Source organism: Meles meles, chromosome 8 (assembly GCF_922984935.1).
Source record: "Meles meles chromosome 8, mMelMel3.1 paternal haplotype, whole genome shotgun sequence".
Classification (NCBI taxonomy): domain Eukaryota; kingdom Metazoa; phylum Chordata; class Mammalia; order Carnivora; family Mustelidae; genus Meles; species Meles meles.
This window is the reverse complement of record NC_060073.1, coordinates 49,192,353-49,208,520: the sequence shown is the minus strand read 5'-3', so window position 1 is coordinate 49,208,520 and position 16,168 is coordinate 49,192,353. Positions and strand designations below refer to the sequence as shown.

The window sequence follows — 16,168 nt, the reverse complement described above, 5'->3', positions numbered from 1 at the left end:
GGGAAACGTCAACAAGACGTGTGGACTGAATCGATGTCAATATCCCAACTGTGCTATATTATAATTTTGGAGGACATTACCATTGGGAAGAACTGGGCAAAGTGAACAAAAGATTTCTTTGTACTATTATTTTTTTTACAACATGTGAATCTTCAATGATCACAACAAAAATTTCAATTAAAAACATTAGTACAAGTTACGTTTTGTACAAAATGTGTCGTAGCAAGTCACATTCTGCTTCCCTCAATTATCCATATTTAGGGGATTTGGGGACAAATAAAATAGGCGCCATTATTTATCTCGGGGCCCCAACTGGAAAGGAGAGCAAAGTGCCTAGAGGGAAAGAGGTCAACAGCACAGGAATCGCTTTTGCTACTTCGACCTTAGTGAAACTGGCACAAGACAGTCACGGAAAACGTTAGACAAGTTCTGCCATAGAGGGCTGACTTCACCCAGCTATTTTCTGATTTACCCACTGGGTCTACTGTGTCACCTCCGCCTCCAAAGGTGGCGATAAAATTATTTTTTTTAGAATGGAAGAGAAATTTATCCACACACACAAAAGGAGAGGCCTGAAGTTGCCTGATGTAGCATTTTAATTCGGGGAGTTTTTACCTAACCCATTACTTTCGAAAAGTACAACCCACAGGGATGCGTGAACTCAACTTTTTGAGCAAGCTGGAGAAGACCGTGCTAGCAGGGTAGATGGGTTTCCCTTCCCAACAAAAGGGCCGACTTCCACTTGAATGAGCGCCGCGAACTTTTATAAAGTGCAAGAGGGGAAGAAATGGCAGGCTGGGAATCCGGCCCCGGGAAGGCTTCCACCGCGCCGGAGAAGCACCACCTGAATTTCCAGAAAAGAAACTTCTCTTCCCCGAACTTGCAGACTTCCGCAAGTCCTGGAGCTCTAAGGGGTCGGCCGAGCTTCCGCGTCCCGTAAGAGGGAAACTGAGGCAGGGAGGGCGCGGCGCGCGCAGCTCCGGGCTCGGCGCCCGCCGGGAGAAGAAAACCCAGACTTCCAGAGTTCTCCGCGCGGACGCAAGCACCTCGAAGCCTCCCGCCGCCCCGCCCTGCTCGGGACAAAGCCCGGGCCCGCGCCGGGAGACGGGGCGGGGGGGGGGGGGTGGGCAGGGCGGGGGGGGGGGGTGGGCAGGGCGGCTCCCGCGCGCGCCCCGCTCCCCCGTGGGCGCGAGACTCCGCCCCGCCGTCCCTGCGGGGGGAGCCCGTGCCCAACGGCAAGTCGACCCAGCCGGGCCCGCCCCGAATCCCCATGACGTCACCGGCGGCGGCAGGCTCCGCCCCCGGCCCCGGGCGGCAGGCCGCATGACGTCACCGAGGCCCCACCCCTCCGGAGCGAGTTCGGTCCTGGCGTTCATTTCATTCCTGTCCTCATTCCGAACATTCTTAGCATCGCTCGCGCCGCGCCGCGCCGCCCGAGCCGAGCCGAGCCTCTGCAGCCGCCGCCGCGGCCCCGCCGCCCGCCGCGGGCGCCCACCAAGCACTTTGCAGACTCGCTTCCACCCTGCGGGCCAGTCCGCGCGGCGGGGCCCGGGCCCGGGGCGGCCGCGTCCGGGGACAAGCCATGCAGTGAAGCCCCCCCACCCTGTCCGCCTTTGCCCGGAGCCGCGGGCAGTAGCCCAGTGCGCCCAGCCGGCCCCGGGGCAGGAGCGGTGCTAGGCAGGGGTGGGGTGGCCCGGCCCAGGGATCGGGAGCCGGGGAGGGAGCCGGGCACCGAGCTGCGGGCGGGGGAAGCGGCGCCGAAGTTTGCCTCGGACTCGCCCGGCGCTGCGGCGGCTCCCTTCGCCGAGGTAAGTTGGCGCGCGGGGTGATGCTGGGTGCGGGCGGCGCACCGGGCGCCCGGGGGCGGGGGGCCGGCGGCGCGTCCGGCTCGGGCCGCTCTTTCTCTGCGGGCTCCGCTTTGTGTGCGGCGGGCGGGCACGCGGAGGGCCGGAGCCGGGCCCCCGCGCCCCCTTCAAGGTGAGCGGCCGGACGCCGCCGCGCGAGTTGCCGGGACGCCAAGTTGGGCCGCGCGCTGCGGAGCCGCGCGGCAACAGGCGGCCCCCGGCGGCGGCCCTGGAGGCGCCCGGCCGGCCGCGCCGCGCCCCCCGCGCCCCCCGCGCCTGCCCGCTCGCCCGCACGCGCGCACACGCACACACCCTCACAAGCTCAGCCGGTTATCACGGTTTGCTCGGGGAAGTCAGAAGTTCGGAGCGGGCGCGGGCGGGGAGAGCCGCCGGCGCCGCCTCGGAGCCCGGAGCCGGCCCCCCTGCCGCCGCCGCCCCCATCGGGCCCCCCTTCCCCCGGGCGCCCGGGCCCCCCGAGGCCTGCCCGGGGTGCGCGCCGACTCGTGCTGCCGGCGGGGGTTCGCTCCTTCTCAAAGATGAAAGAAGGCACGGTCGCCTTTGCCGCTTCTCCAGGACTGTTGCTGCTGCCGCCGCCGCCACTTCATTGCACATTCAAGTGGAAAATTTTCAGGAGTCAGCAGAAACATTGTGTCCAAAAAAGACTGAGTCGCAGTTACCACCAAACCCTGGAGGAGACTCTCCCTGGAAAACTTCCCTTCGGTAGGAAATACTGGGGGATTTGTTTGTTTATTGGAAGAGAAATGATCCCCAGGAGAGGAGAAAATCAGGGTGTACTTCTAGTCTTTGTTCGTAGCAGCAACACTGTTTTCAAAAGTCCAGAGGCCCGCTTTCAAGAAAGTTCAACTTCCAGGAGTTTCTTTTTTCTAAAACGCATTTGTGTGTGTGTGTGTGTGTGTGTGTGTGTGTGTGTGTGTGTGTATTTTTTTTTTTTTTAACTGAAGCAACCTTTTAAATGAGTTGAAAACAATGGAGGGCTTACACTTCCCTTATTCTTCTCCCACGAAAATAAATAAAATCCAGATCATAATTTTCTTTGCTTTTTAATTGTCTTTCTTTTTAAAGATTTATTTAAAGTTGAATGGTGTCACTGTATAAAAATATTTATGAAACAATGAAATAGCAGCCACCAGCATTTCTCAGGAGGCTTGTTAACTTCTCAGAAGCAAGTGGCTGCCTGTGATTTGCAGAAATGAAAATTGACCTCAGTAAGCACTGGAAACTTAGAGACAGATGATGTTCCAGGAGCGGGTAATGTAAAAAGGCCTGTTTTAAAAAATAGTGCCTTGGAGGGAGCCCAGGTCCTGGGACAGAAAGGTCTGCAAAACCTATCAGATTTCAAAATGGTTTAAACAAGAAAATTTAAAATGCTACAGATACTGCAAAGGAGCAGAAGACTAAAACATTTCAGGGCAACCGCGTGTTTCTTCCTCCCCACCCTCCTTGATTGTTTCTGGAAGTTTTGGTGGTCTGATAGCTTGTGGTGTGCTGGGTTCCTGCAGGTGGTTACCTGAGTAGACGGATCCTTTTTAGGATCCTGGGATCTGCCTGCATTGTCAGAGCAGGCAGTGAGTGGGCTCCTTTCTCTGCAGTCTGCAGTGGCCTTTCCTGGTGTGTCCTGCCCGGGGCTTCTCTGCCAGGGTACTCTGAGGCAGTGCTTAGGGAACATATCTTAGGCTGTGCCCGTGCTTCTTCCTTTCACTATCGGGTGTGTGCCCTTTTGTAAATATCAGGATCTTCGGGGCCAGGCTCAGATCCAACTTTGGTTAACAATCTTTCTTCTTCAGAAGGAAATAGTAGAACTAATTACAAAGTGACTCAGGAAAGACAAATGGATTTAGTTGAACCTTTGTCAACAGCGAGGTTTTGAATCGTTGATTATTTTGGGGGGGAAGGCTTACTTTTCTAATCTCACTATTTCCATAAATGGTCACAGATATTTTTGTTTAGTATTTCTTTGTATGTACAACTTGGTATTGAGCTCTCAGGTTTCAGATTTTAAACAGAGTTTGTAATTCTTTTATTTGTTGTTGGCAGAAAAAATGAGCTGATAAGCTGTATTCATTACTGAATTCTTGCTGATGGTATAAAAGTGCCAATGTAGACCATTTTATTTTTACTTATCATTATTATTATTTGGCCTGCAGTTTTAGGGGAATATTAGAATTTTTTTTTTTTTTTACAATTTTGAGACAAAACTAATATGACACTTTGCCTTGACAGTAAGATTTGAAAAAACAGAGGAAAGAATCTTTGTATAGATTGCTCCTCTTAAGTGATCTTTCATGAAGTAACAAATAGAGCTCCATCCAGAGACCATGCTTGAGAGATTGATGGAGTTTTTTGGGTTTTTTTTTGTGTGTGTGTTTTTCTTTTTCCTTTTCCCAAAACATAAACCAGGACCCACCACGACATGTAATTAATGAGATTTAATTTAAAGAGGGAGGGCAACCTAGTTTAGTTTGAGCCAGATTGAAGCAAATTTCCCACGGAGAGGCAGAGAGGTGCTTCCTTGCATTGTGGTACAATGTGTGCCTAGGCCCCAGCAGCAAACTAATTATATGTCAGGGCAGGTTTTGGGTGGGGTGGAGGGTGAGGGGGGGGCTGGGGAAAGGGGAGAGAAGGGGGAAAGCCACACTGGGGGACGTCAGCTTCTTTCAGCTTCTTCCCTTTTCCCTCTACCTCTCTTACAGCAGGTATTCAGACGCTCACTTTGGAGGACTAATGTCTCCTCTTATTAAGAACAAGGACAAGCAAGTCATAACGAAAAGGGTGTTCGGGGTTTTTTTTGCTGCTTATGCTAAAGTCCTTCAGTAACAGTTTTGAGTTCTGACGCTACAGCTCAGCAGTATTGAAGGGCATTTCTCAGTGGGAATATCTGAGAAGAATATACTCGCCGTGGATCGTCCGTTTCCAGATCATATCTGTTTTATCTTCAGTGGAAAAGTATGTACCAGGAGCAGTTAGAGAATGTAGAGCTCAGATATTAGCTAGGCCTTTGAAGAAATGAGCTGTGCCATGAACAATATTTTTAAGGTTCCTTGTTTTAGAATGGGTTGATCTCTCGTGTGTGGTGGTTACACTAGAGCTGCTGCATCTGTGGGATGACTTTTTTTTCTCTAATCTCGTGTACTATTATGTGTTAATTGTGAGCATAATTATACTGCCTGCAAATGAAAATCGTGGCTCTTTATTGCTCAAAGGTTGGTGCAAATGACTGCGTGTAGGAGCCAGCATGTGTAAAAATGACCATGTTCACGTGCAGACAGTAGGTAGATAGCATTTTTAAGCTTGTATTTTAGGCACGTTGTCTTATTCCCAATAAAGAGATTGCGAAAGAGTGAAAACGCTGCCGAGTGAAAGCTGGGCCCAGGGGTTGGATCCATTTAGTGGTAAAACTTTGTAGGTCTGTTTTTTCCAAAGCTGAGGACAATGGGCCAGAGCAGGTGTCCAGCTCTCTTGGCAGTGGTGCAGGGAAATCAGAGCCCACCTTTCTGTCCATAAAGGTGCGCACTATACTTCCTCCTTAGTGGTTAGGGACTGCAACAGCAGCAAGGGCTAGTGTCCCACTTCTGACCTCAGCAAAAAAAAAAAAAAAGTACTGTAAGCTTCTTGCCCTTTGACAAACTTGGGCTCTGCTGCTGGGCTATTGGGGACTGACTGTTGGCTGCCTGGTGCTTTTTCTTATTTTTTCTTACTTTATCTGTAGAAGCCGCAGATGACGCTGTGGTATTTAAATGAGATCCCAAATCATGTTTGAACAGTATCAGTGATATATTTTATTCTTTCACATTCACAAAGGTGATAAAATCAAGTAATTCAGGTCCTTGCTAAGCCCTTAATGTTTCAGGGTTGGGCGTTTTGACAAATGTAAGCTTAGTCCCCCTTGCATTGCAATGACTGCATACTTCCGAGATCTGGGACATGTGGGCCTTCCCTCCACTGGGATAGTTTGTGGAATGCTGGAATATTTGAATCTAAATATCTGGAGTGTTTGTGTGTGTGTTTTTATTTTGTCTCAAAGCTGTGAGGTACTGAGTCCCCAGCCTGTAAAAGTTCTCATCATCAGCTTCTTTGACCCTGTCTCATGTCGGAACTTAAGAGTTGAAGTAAGAGTTGAAATTCAGCCATCTCAGAGAGATTCAGCTCTCCTCTCCAGGTACCGACTAAGAGAATTTTGGGATATGTATTTTTACTTCGGTGAAAGCAAATGGGATGCTCTGAAGGGGGGGTTTTGAGGATGGTATTTCTTACAGGGTGGGTCGTACTCCACTCTTAAGTTCTGTCCACTGGCTTTTTGCATGGTTGGGAGGATTCTCAGAAAATAGTTTCCATAGTCTGGGAGTTCTAGCTAACTGTGAAACCACTGGCCTCTCTTCTGATTGGAAGGGGGAGGGGGATCTTAGCGGCTGTCTTTTCTACTCTTGTGGCAAGCCAAGGGAAGTCTCCATCCTGGCTGTATTCTGCCCCACCCCCGCTTTACCATCCCCATCAATATTTACTATCCTGATGTAATGCTTTCTGCTCTTTTTCATGTTAGTTTTTAAGGCTCTGCCCTAGGATTTCATTAGCAGTTTTAGTTTGAAGAACAGGACCCAGCATTGGAAAATGGGTTTAAAAGAAAAAAAGTGGCTTACTAATGAACAAGTTAAGCACCACCATCGTCTCCAGTGGGGAATTTTGGTTGCTTTTAGGCATCTGACAGATTTAGATGTATGTGTACAGTGACTGAAACACTATTGACTGGGAATATACAACAATGACGAGTGCTGTTGTTTTTACTGATATATAAACTGAAAAACTGCTGCTAATGGTGGGAAATGTTAATTATGTGAGAACATATTGAACTTATATTCTCTGGCATGAACTTTTAAAAAAAAATGCATGAACTGCGCTGCTTTTTTATAGGCACAGCTTTCTAATTATCATAATTCAGTTCAGCTCCGCTCTTGGATGGAGTTCAAGTGCAATCTCAATTTAACTTGAAAGGAGGTTGTTTTTTTTGGTGTTTTTTTTTTTAAACTGAGAATGTTTACGAAATTTGAAAAGTTCATCCAAGAATGTTGTCTGCTAAGGTGTTGGTAATGGGTGGGGGGTGAAATGAATGCCTTTTTATGATAGTTAACTAGATCTGAATGTTAGATTAACTTTTTTTTTTTTGCTTTGCACTGTATCCAAACCTGCATCTTGTACCTTTTTGTACAACCAGATGCTCTGTGTTGCTAATTTTCTTTGAAAACCAGCGTCTTTTCCCTAATAGTAAACTAAATAAATGGATATTTTATTACCATTAATGATACAATCTCTATAAAAGATAGGATCCTCTTTAGAGGGTAGAGTAGAAAGCAATAAATGCAGAAACCTTATGAATTCATTCAGGACAACCCACCATTAATCTTGGGATACCAACCAAGCCTTTAGAAGGTGATCTCCTCATTTGTTCGTCTTTACTTCTTGACTTGCTGGCACTCTGGGACAGGAGTCATCTTTGACAGCATTCATGCCACTGCCTTCTGTCCTTTAAATTTTCTACGACCTTCGTGCCTTTTCCAAGAAAAAAAAGTTAATGAAGCCCAGGCGCCAAATCCTCTGTGGAATCAGTTTTAATTGGAAGAAAGAACAACTTCAGCTGGACCTTCCGACTTTCGTCCGGTCAGACTTCTGCTGAAATGCAAAGGGAGCCCGCAGAAACCAAATGACTTCATTTGCTCTGGCACTCAAGAGCCGAATTCACTTCCACCGTGGTGAAATAAAAGGAGCCAAGTGTTTTAAATAGCCACTCCCCGAGGCCCGCCCGCCGGAGTGTTTAGAGAAAAGCGCATTGTCTGCTTGCCGCTCTCGCCGGGAGCCGGCGGGACCCGCCCTCCCCCACCAGGCAGCTCCCTTGCCGGAGCTGACATCTGGTTTTCTCTGTTCACCTGATGCATACCTGCCCGCGTGCGCACACATAACACACACACACACGTGTGTCCTGTAGGTAGCGCGTGGAAGGTGTGTTGTATTTCAAGTTCCTCCCGGGATGGGGGGGGGCGGGGAGAGCCACAAGGCTAATAGCACAAAATAAAATGTAAACACAGCAGCCGCCCCACATGCCGCTGCTGCTGGGTTTCTGTCCGCCGGTGCTCTGGGTAGGCGTGCTTATTGTTGTGGCCGCAACAGGCGGCAGAAGTTGGGGCACCATATGGCGGATGTGGGCCTCAGATAAGCTGTCTGGTAATTTAGCTTATCAATAGCATTTTGATATGCTTCATTTTCAGATCACCCATCACTGCGGCTGGGGATGTCCTGGGGGCTAACTGATTGCAAACCATTGAAACCATTGTGAGCCATGCTTCCATTGGTGGAATCTCTTTCAACCCACTCTCCCTGGCTGCCTTTTCATCTCAAAGCCTTTGGGAGACCATCAGTGGGTAGAGTTAGAAAGAGCCCCATTAGCTGAGGGGATGGGCAGCCCTGTCCTGAAATCTGGAATGCTGAGCAAAGACCTCAGCAAGTATTTTCACAGAGAACAAAAACAAAACAAGCTACCTGATAGCATTTTTTAAATATATATATAGGCAGAGCTGAGAAATTCCCGTAATTCAAAATCTGCCTTTGTTTTAAACACTGGAGAGATAAGATAAGGCTGCTATTGTTCATTCTTATTTTGATAAAAGGTTTCTAGTTTTGTTGTGCTTTCAAAATACCTCCCTAATTTCCTTTCACCTTTGTGTTTTACCTTAATCATAAAATATAAAATTGATTGATGTCTATATAACTGGAAACCAGGGGAAGAGTCCTCTGTGATTTGGAGGCAGGAAGCATCTTCCTTTATGACTTGGATTGTTAAAGAGGGAAATACTTCTAGAACGCTTCTACTCAGGTGTCCGGTGAAGCCGAAGGAAAACTATTCCGGTGAGGAACCAACAGAGGGACTCTCCTGAGTGGCTGGAGCCAGCTCAGGGATTCTGCACACAGTAGGCGGCTCCGTGGGAATGTGATGACGGGCATCACCCTGTGCTTATCAGATGTGTGAATCTCCTTCAGCAAATCCATGTGTCCCCAGTTCCTGCCAGGCCCTGGGGGAAGAAGCCAGGGTCAGACCTGCTGTCCCTTTCCCAGCCCACCCTGCCCAGGTGTTCTTGCTCACCCTTCCAGGCACCTCACTTTCCCCACATTTTGACTTCCAGGTTTGTAATGCACTATACACAGATCCTTTTGTGTGGCCAATTCAGGATGATTCTGACTCACATCCAGGTCAGCTGCTTTCCACGCCTGCCCGGGGGAGCCTCTGCTGCACCCGTGTTCCCACCTGAGCACGTGCACTGCAGGTCCACAGATCTTTCAACAGCTTGGACGTTACCCCTGGAGATTTAGGAGGGCTGGGCCAGGTGCAGAGTTTCTGTATTTTTAAGAGGTCGGCGGTGGTGTCGGCCTCTGGTTGGGAACCCTTGCTCTAGATACTCTACCTCTTCAGAGCCAGTCAGTCTAAATTTGGCCATCCCTCCTAACTCCGAATGGGATTTTTCTCCCCCTGTATTTGTGAACAAATACCACATCTTTATGGAATTCACTAAGATGGACTTGGTTGGTTTAAAAAATACAGCCATACACAGAGAAGGTTGCACCTTTCCATTACAGGAAAAGCAATAAAATGAAAAGAGCCATCTTCCCCCTGTTTGGCAATCATCTGTCACCCCTTGGGAGCGTAGCCGTTGATTCCAGATGTGATTATAGAGGTGAGGTGTGTGTCAGCCTTGCTGGCAAGGGGTTTGAGGGACTAATTCTTGTCTGGCTGCTTGCAGAGGTGGTTTCACTTCCCAGGTAGTGAGGCTGCTCACAGAGCCCTTCAGGTGGTACCCCTTGATGTAGCAGGGTGGGGGGATGGGAGGGGTGATCCTGATGGCGTCCTAGAGAAAAGCCTACTGCTTTTCATTCCTTTCTTCCCTCTTCCTTGAACCACGCACACTATGAAATCCAGATGTTCTCTGTTTTTTGTAGAATTGCTGCTTGCCTCTGGTTGTTCAAACATGTACAGGTGCTACCTGGTGTTAGGGATTTGGTGATCGACCAAAGGTGGTCATAGAATGGTGATCAGTGAACACCCCTGCGAAGTTTGTAGTTCGGCAAGGGAAACCAGTCTGTGAAGAGGTCATCAACGTCCAGTGGGGAGGCTGTATGTTCTGTACTTCTGTGCATTCTGAGATGCAGCTTTTGTATATTTGAAGTTGGGACATGTCCTGCCATCGTGGCTGGCTGGGCAGCGGTCATGGTCTGGAACAGGTGCAGGAGAGGAAGAGAATCCCTGGGCCCGATCTGGGGCATTCCTGAGGATGTTCTTGATGCTGCCAGGGCGCTTGGAACAAGGGTGAGAGTATATAGAAAAGCACGGGTGTTGATCTGGTTCTGAGAAGTTGTTTTGGGTATACCTTACCCAATTTATTTTGCTTATTGTTTTCCTTTTAGGTGCAAGATTGATGTATGCTTAAAAAAAAAAAGGTACCGTGTGTATGAAATTTGATTTTTTGAGTGATGGAGCAGCATCCTGGCATGGTTTGTTTCACAGCAATAGTATTTAGAAACAAAATCATGTTGCATTTTACAACCATTGGTGTGTTCAGAGTTGATGAAACGTTGGAGAACCATGTTTGCATCTCTATCCAAAAAAAATTGTGCGATTTTACTTTATTGACAGGGGTTGTTTTGAAGGAGTGGTTTGGGAAGGGACTTTTATTTTTTAAGCATGTGTTGTTTTTAGGAGCATGAATTTCCTTGTGTAGCATCAGAATAAAGGGAAAATAAGACTGTTGTCTAAGTGCTCTTGGCAATAGCCAAACAGCTGTGTTGCTCAGGGATAGGGATTAAGGAAAACTTTGCAGAGAAACTGGTGTTGGAGTTGAGTCATAGGGAAAGGGTTTATTTATTTATTTATTGCCAGATGCCATTTTGGGAGTAGTGCAGAACTAAGTCATTAAAAAACAAATGACCACCTGGTGGTGGGTATTATGGAGGGCACTGGGTGTGGTATATAAACAATGAAGTCTGGAACACTGAAAAGAAATAAAAAAAATTAAAACAAAAACAAAAACAAATGACCCCCCACCCCAGAAACACTCTAGAGCAGTGACCTCAACCCTCAAAACAGCTATGGAAAAGGTTTATTGCTGGTCATGAGCTCCTGTAGATCAGAACCTATAGATCTGAAACCTGGCTGTAAGCAATTGATTGAAAGAAGCAGAAGGAGCTGGTTGATAAGGTGGAGGGGGGTGGTTTCCTGATTCTGGTTTGGAAAAAGGCAGGATAATACTGTAGTTTTAAAGACCCAGGTTTGGAGTAGGACACTCCTTATTTGGACTCATGGCTCAGTCACTTTCTGGTTTTGTGGCCTTGGACAAATTGCCCTCTGAGCCTTGGTGTCCTCATCTCTGAAGTTCAGTAGAATGCCTCCTGTACGCCTGACATAATACACGCTCAGGAAATAGCAATTTCTTTTCTTTTCTTTTTTCCTTTTAAAAATGTTATTTGTGTGTATGTGAGAGAGAGAGAACAAACAGGCAGGGGTAAAGGGCAGAGGGAGAGAGAGAAGCAGTTCCCTGCTGAACAGGGAGCCTGGTGTGGACTTGATCCCAGGACCGTGAGATCGGGATTTGAGCTGAAGGCGGACGCTTAACCAACTGAGCCACCCAGGTGCCCCAGCAAACAGAATTTCAGATATTACCTGGAATGCCAGGTCTTCACAGATTTCCTGCCAGATCAGCCTGGGCAGTGACTCTTGAGGGACTCCCAAGGCTGAGGCAGAGTTACTTAGAAGAGCTGGGCTTCAGGTCTTCAGACAGATGGATTCAAATCTGTGAGTGGCTGAGGTGTCCCATTAACTCCAGGACTATTAATCACTTTGTACCATACTTCCTCTATTCATAAGTGATGGAGGAAACCCATCAGTAACTATATAATATGTGAGGTCATTCTCTGCCGGGTGATAGTTTGAATTAAATGGAAATGCTTCCAAAGGTGAGTAGCCTGGTGCACCTTTGTCCACCAGAAAGGAAACCTCTTCCCTTAAATTCCTTTTTTTTTTTTTTTTTTTAAAGATTTTACCTATTTGAGAGAGCAAGGAAAACTGGGGGGAGATGCAGAGGCATAGGGAGAAGCAGACTCCCGGTGAGTAGGGAGTCTGATGCTTGGCTTGATCCTAGGACCCTGAGATCATGACCTGATCTGAAGGCAGCTACATAACCGACTGAGCCACCCAGGCGCCCTTCTTCCTTAGATTCTTGCTTGGAAGCTACACTCCTAACTTTGGGATTGGGTTCTAAAAGTTCTGTAAGAGGGTTGTATGCAACTCATCTTTTCATGGAGAAACTATCCTTGGGGCCCTCGTGCTGCTGGGGAAACATTGAGGAACCATCCTGGGAGCTTGAGGTTGGATCAAGCTTCTGGTGTGAGGAAATAAGAGACAGAGAGTTATCTCTCCCCTACTTTTGCTGCCACCATTGCACTTTTGTTTTTTAAATTAATTTTTTAAAGTAGGGTCTGTCCCCAGCATGGAGCCCAATGCGGGGTTTGAACTCACAGCCCTGAGATCAAGACCTGAGCTGAGATTGAGAGGCGGACACCTAACTGAGCCACCCACTTGCCTCTGCACTTTTATTTTATTTTACTTTCTTTTTTTTTTTTAAAGATTTTATTTATTTATTTGACAGAGATCACAAGTAGGCAGAGAAGCAGGCAGAGAGAGAGGAGGAAGCAGGCTCCCCGCTGAGCAAAGAGCCCCATGTGGGGCTCGATTCCAGAACTCTGGGATCTTGACCTGAGCCGAAGGGCAGAGGCTTAACCCACTGAGCCACCCAGGCGCCCCTTATTTTACTTCCTTTAGTATTATTTTTTTAAACTTTTTAAATATTTTATTTAATTTATTTTTTTAGAATAGGTCCCACTGGGGCTTGAACTTAGGACCCTGAGGTCAAGAGTGCATGCTGTACCTACTGAGTCAGCTAGCACGCCCCCCCCCCCCCCCCCCCCCCCCCCCCGTGCACTTTTTAATACCTGTTTGGGAGCAGGCTGCTTAACTTCTCTGCTCTGTTTCCACATCTGGAAAATGGAGCTGATGCTACCTACTCTGAAGTGTTGTGGGAAAGTTTAGGTAAGAGCTAGCTCAGTAGGCTACAGGTGTGACAGCTGCTAGACCCCCCAGGCCATCCTGGTCATCTCAGTGCTCCAAGCTGAGATGAAATCTTTGGCCCTTGTATTAGACTCCTTTCTGTGGACCTTAAATATATTTCAAATGATTCACACTTGTGTGAATGGCAGCCCATCCATCCTTTTGCTAGTGTGTTTGCATAGTGAAGAGGATGTTGGTTAATCCAAGATGAGCGTCTCTTTGGGTTAGCACCCAGTTAGACCCAGGATAGTTGAGCTGGGTCTCTTCTGGAAGCTGGTGGGTTGTAACCTGTGTTTTCAGAGTCATCTGCCCAAAGGGTGTGTCCATGTCCCCACATTTTTCGACTGAGGCCACTCCCAGGGACTGGTCTGAGCAGGCGGGGCTGCTTTGTGTGAGCCAGGGCTGGGGACCACCTGCATTTTATGGACCTCTCCGCTGGTCTCTTAACCAGGTTCCACGGAACTGTATGTGAGTGAATCTGGTTTCCTAGCCTTTAAATTAGGAATTAAAATGAAAGATGTTAAGAGAGATGAATGGACATGGCGGGAGGGATGGAGGCTTTTGGAGGTAGGCAGGCTGAGCCTTGAGTGGAGAGAGGCACAGTTTAAAGCCACTCACAACCTGTGACTCTACTAAAAGCTACTGAGTTATATAATTTTAAAGGGTAGATTTTATGGTATGTGACTTGTATCTCATGGAATCAGTGTAGCACCGAATCCAATGAATCACGCTGAACAACGTACACACCGCGTGACCCCCCCCCCCAGCATTTGTTTTGCTGGTCAGATGATTAAGGTTGATAAGCAGAGTGATGTCCTAATATAGGTTTACATTTCTTTCTTTTTTTTTTTTTTTTAAAGATTTTATTTACTTATTTGACAGATAGAGATCACAAGTAGGGAGCGAGGCAGGCAGAGAGAGAGAGAGGAGGAAGCAGGCTCCCTGCCAAGCAGAGAGCCCGATGCGGGGCTCGATCCCAGGACCCTGGGATCATGACCTGAGCGAAAGGCAGAGGCTTTAACCCACTGAGCCACCCAGGCGCCCCTATAGGTTTACATTTCTGCTTGTTTCCTGCTTTTAGTGAGGGGCCTACAGGTACCCATTAGAGGTGTCTAAGGCAGAAGATTGCTTTTACTTTCAGAAAGAGGGACTTCAGGGGTGCCTGGGTTGCTCAGTGGGTTAAAGCTTCTGCCTTCAGCTCAGGTCATGGTCTCGGGGTCCTGGGATTGAGCCCTGCATTGAGCCCCGCATCGCATCGGGCTCTCTGCTCAGCAGGGAGCCTGCTTCCTCCCTCTCTGTCTGCCTCTCTGCCTACTTGTGATCTCTGTCTGTCAAATAAATAAAATCTTAAAAAAAAAGAAAGAAAGAGGGACTTCAGTAATGCAGAATGACTTGCCCCTCAGTGATGAATGCTGACTATGTTAACTGCCCATATGGCTTACACTTAAGCCATCCTAGACCTCAATAAATACCAACAAGGAAAAACTGGGAGATGAGGCAGTGAAGAGACCCAGAAGGCATCTGTGGCCCCGAGTCCAGTATCGAATCTGCTTTGTAAATTGACTTAAGAGGGGAGAGAAAAGAACCCCGAGTCAGGCTAATGTATACCCCAGGTTTCAGCTTCTGCTCTGGCCAGTTTTTTCTTAATCGTAGCTTAATTGTAGCTTGGTCTTGCTCCTGTGTCCTCCCAGATGCTCCCCGTCTTCCGCATAATAACTTTGTGGCAGCTTTTATCCACTGGTGTTTTGTAAAGAGTCGTCCTCTTCAGTTCCTTGTGGCTGTGTCCATGCTTGCCTTGACAGTCCTGCTCCTTGTATCTGAACAGCCGCTAAAAGCACCCCCTTTCCTCTCCAGTGCCCCGGCTTGGACGATAAACTATACAGTCATTGTACTATTAGGAAACTATAGAGGAAACTGGATGACCTCCTTTCCTTAAACAGAATGGAGGGAAAATCTTTGGGCAGGTGGTCTTTGTGGCCGGGGCTTGAGCTCCTGATTCTGGAAGGTGTGTCCCCAGGCTGTTTCTGAGAGCAGAGCCCCCGCCGAGGAGCTTTTCCTCTAAACCTGTGCTACTTTTAACCAAATTGCTTCAAACCCTCTGCTCTTCTGCAGATCAATTCATAGTGTATTTAAAAAAAAAAAAGTGTCCATTCATCGGAATGATTCAGCGTTGGTTCATTTCCGTTTTAGACTAGCAAAGTTTAATTGAGAAGTTTTTCCCAGTGGAATTCTGAAAGGTTTCTATTGTGTGAAATTCGGGGATTTCAGATTACATTTTAGGACTTGTGGTCTCAGTGCTCTTGACAGTCTTCGGTTTCAGGCTTGGTTCTCCTTGTTCTTCGGGACACTGTGGGATCATGTCCTATGACGAACCTAAATCTATTAGGCAGAGAAAGTACCGTGGAATTCAAGGAATTTTAGTGCTTTGCTTACAACTGAAAGTAATTGTAACAACCCTGCTCAGTTCCAGGTGGTGGTTTCGACACCATTATTTATTTAGTTACTGTATCCCATGCTTCATGCAGTAACCTCAGGCAGGTGTTCAGTGCCCTGCAGTGTCTTCCAGGTCTGGCCTTTGTTGTTGAGCTCTGAGGACTGTTTCCTCCTTGGGGCAGTTCACAGGGAGAAGGCCCCTCTGGAGGGTCCTCCAGAGGCCAGGGTCCGGGTCCCTCCACTTGGCAGCTATGTAGAAGAGAAGGCTTGGTTGCACAGCCCCTGGCATTGGTTTTTTGTTTTCCCTGTGCCCTTGGGCAGGCAAGTTACTTGAAAATCTTTCCTTTCCCTCAGGGAAGGTGATGCTGGGCCCCCTGTCCCCCAGTCCGCTTTTGAGCTGACCTTTAGATTAAAGAGATAAAATGTGAGAGCCAAGGCAGGAACGTCTGGAGAACCGGAGAACCGCATCTTTAATCGGAGTCCTTCCTTCCCCTGCCCACACTCCCCTCCCACAGGCAGGGTTTAGGGAGGAGGAGCAGTATGCTGAGTCCCCTCCATCACTCACTTCTGGTCGCACCCATCCCCAGGCTACTCCGTAGAATTGGTAAGTAAGGGAGACTGCCCAGGTTCTATCTTAAGCCCATTCTTCAGCATTACTTCATCTAAACCTAAGAGCTCCATTTGTGGTTGAAGGAAGTGAAGCTCAGAGAGGGTTAGTACCCTGCCCAAGGTC

General features: G+C 48.0%; 1 protein-coding gene across 9 annotated transcripts in view; it reads left to right on the top strand.

The window, feature by feature from the left end:
• Positions 1-1,409: 1,409 nt before the first annotated feature.
• Positions 1,410-16,168, top strand: part of TEAD1 (TEA domain transcription factor 1) — a 265,155-nt gene continuing 250,396 nt past the window's right edge. For 6 of the 9 annotated variants that reach the window (XM_046015378.1, XM_046015376.1, XM_046015374.1 and 3 more), the window contains exons 1-2: positions 1,727-1,808; positions 2,418-2,564. The gene's annotated coding sequence lies outside the window, so the exon portion shown is untranslated. Of the gene's footprint in view, positions 1,809-2,417; positions 2,565-16,168 lie in introns of all 9 variants that reach the window. The other 3 variants (XM_046015380.1, XM_046015379.1, XM_046015377.1) reach the window with 1 other exon arrangement.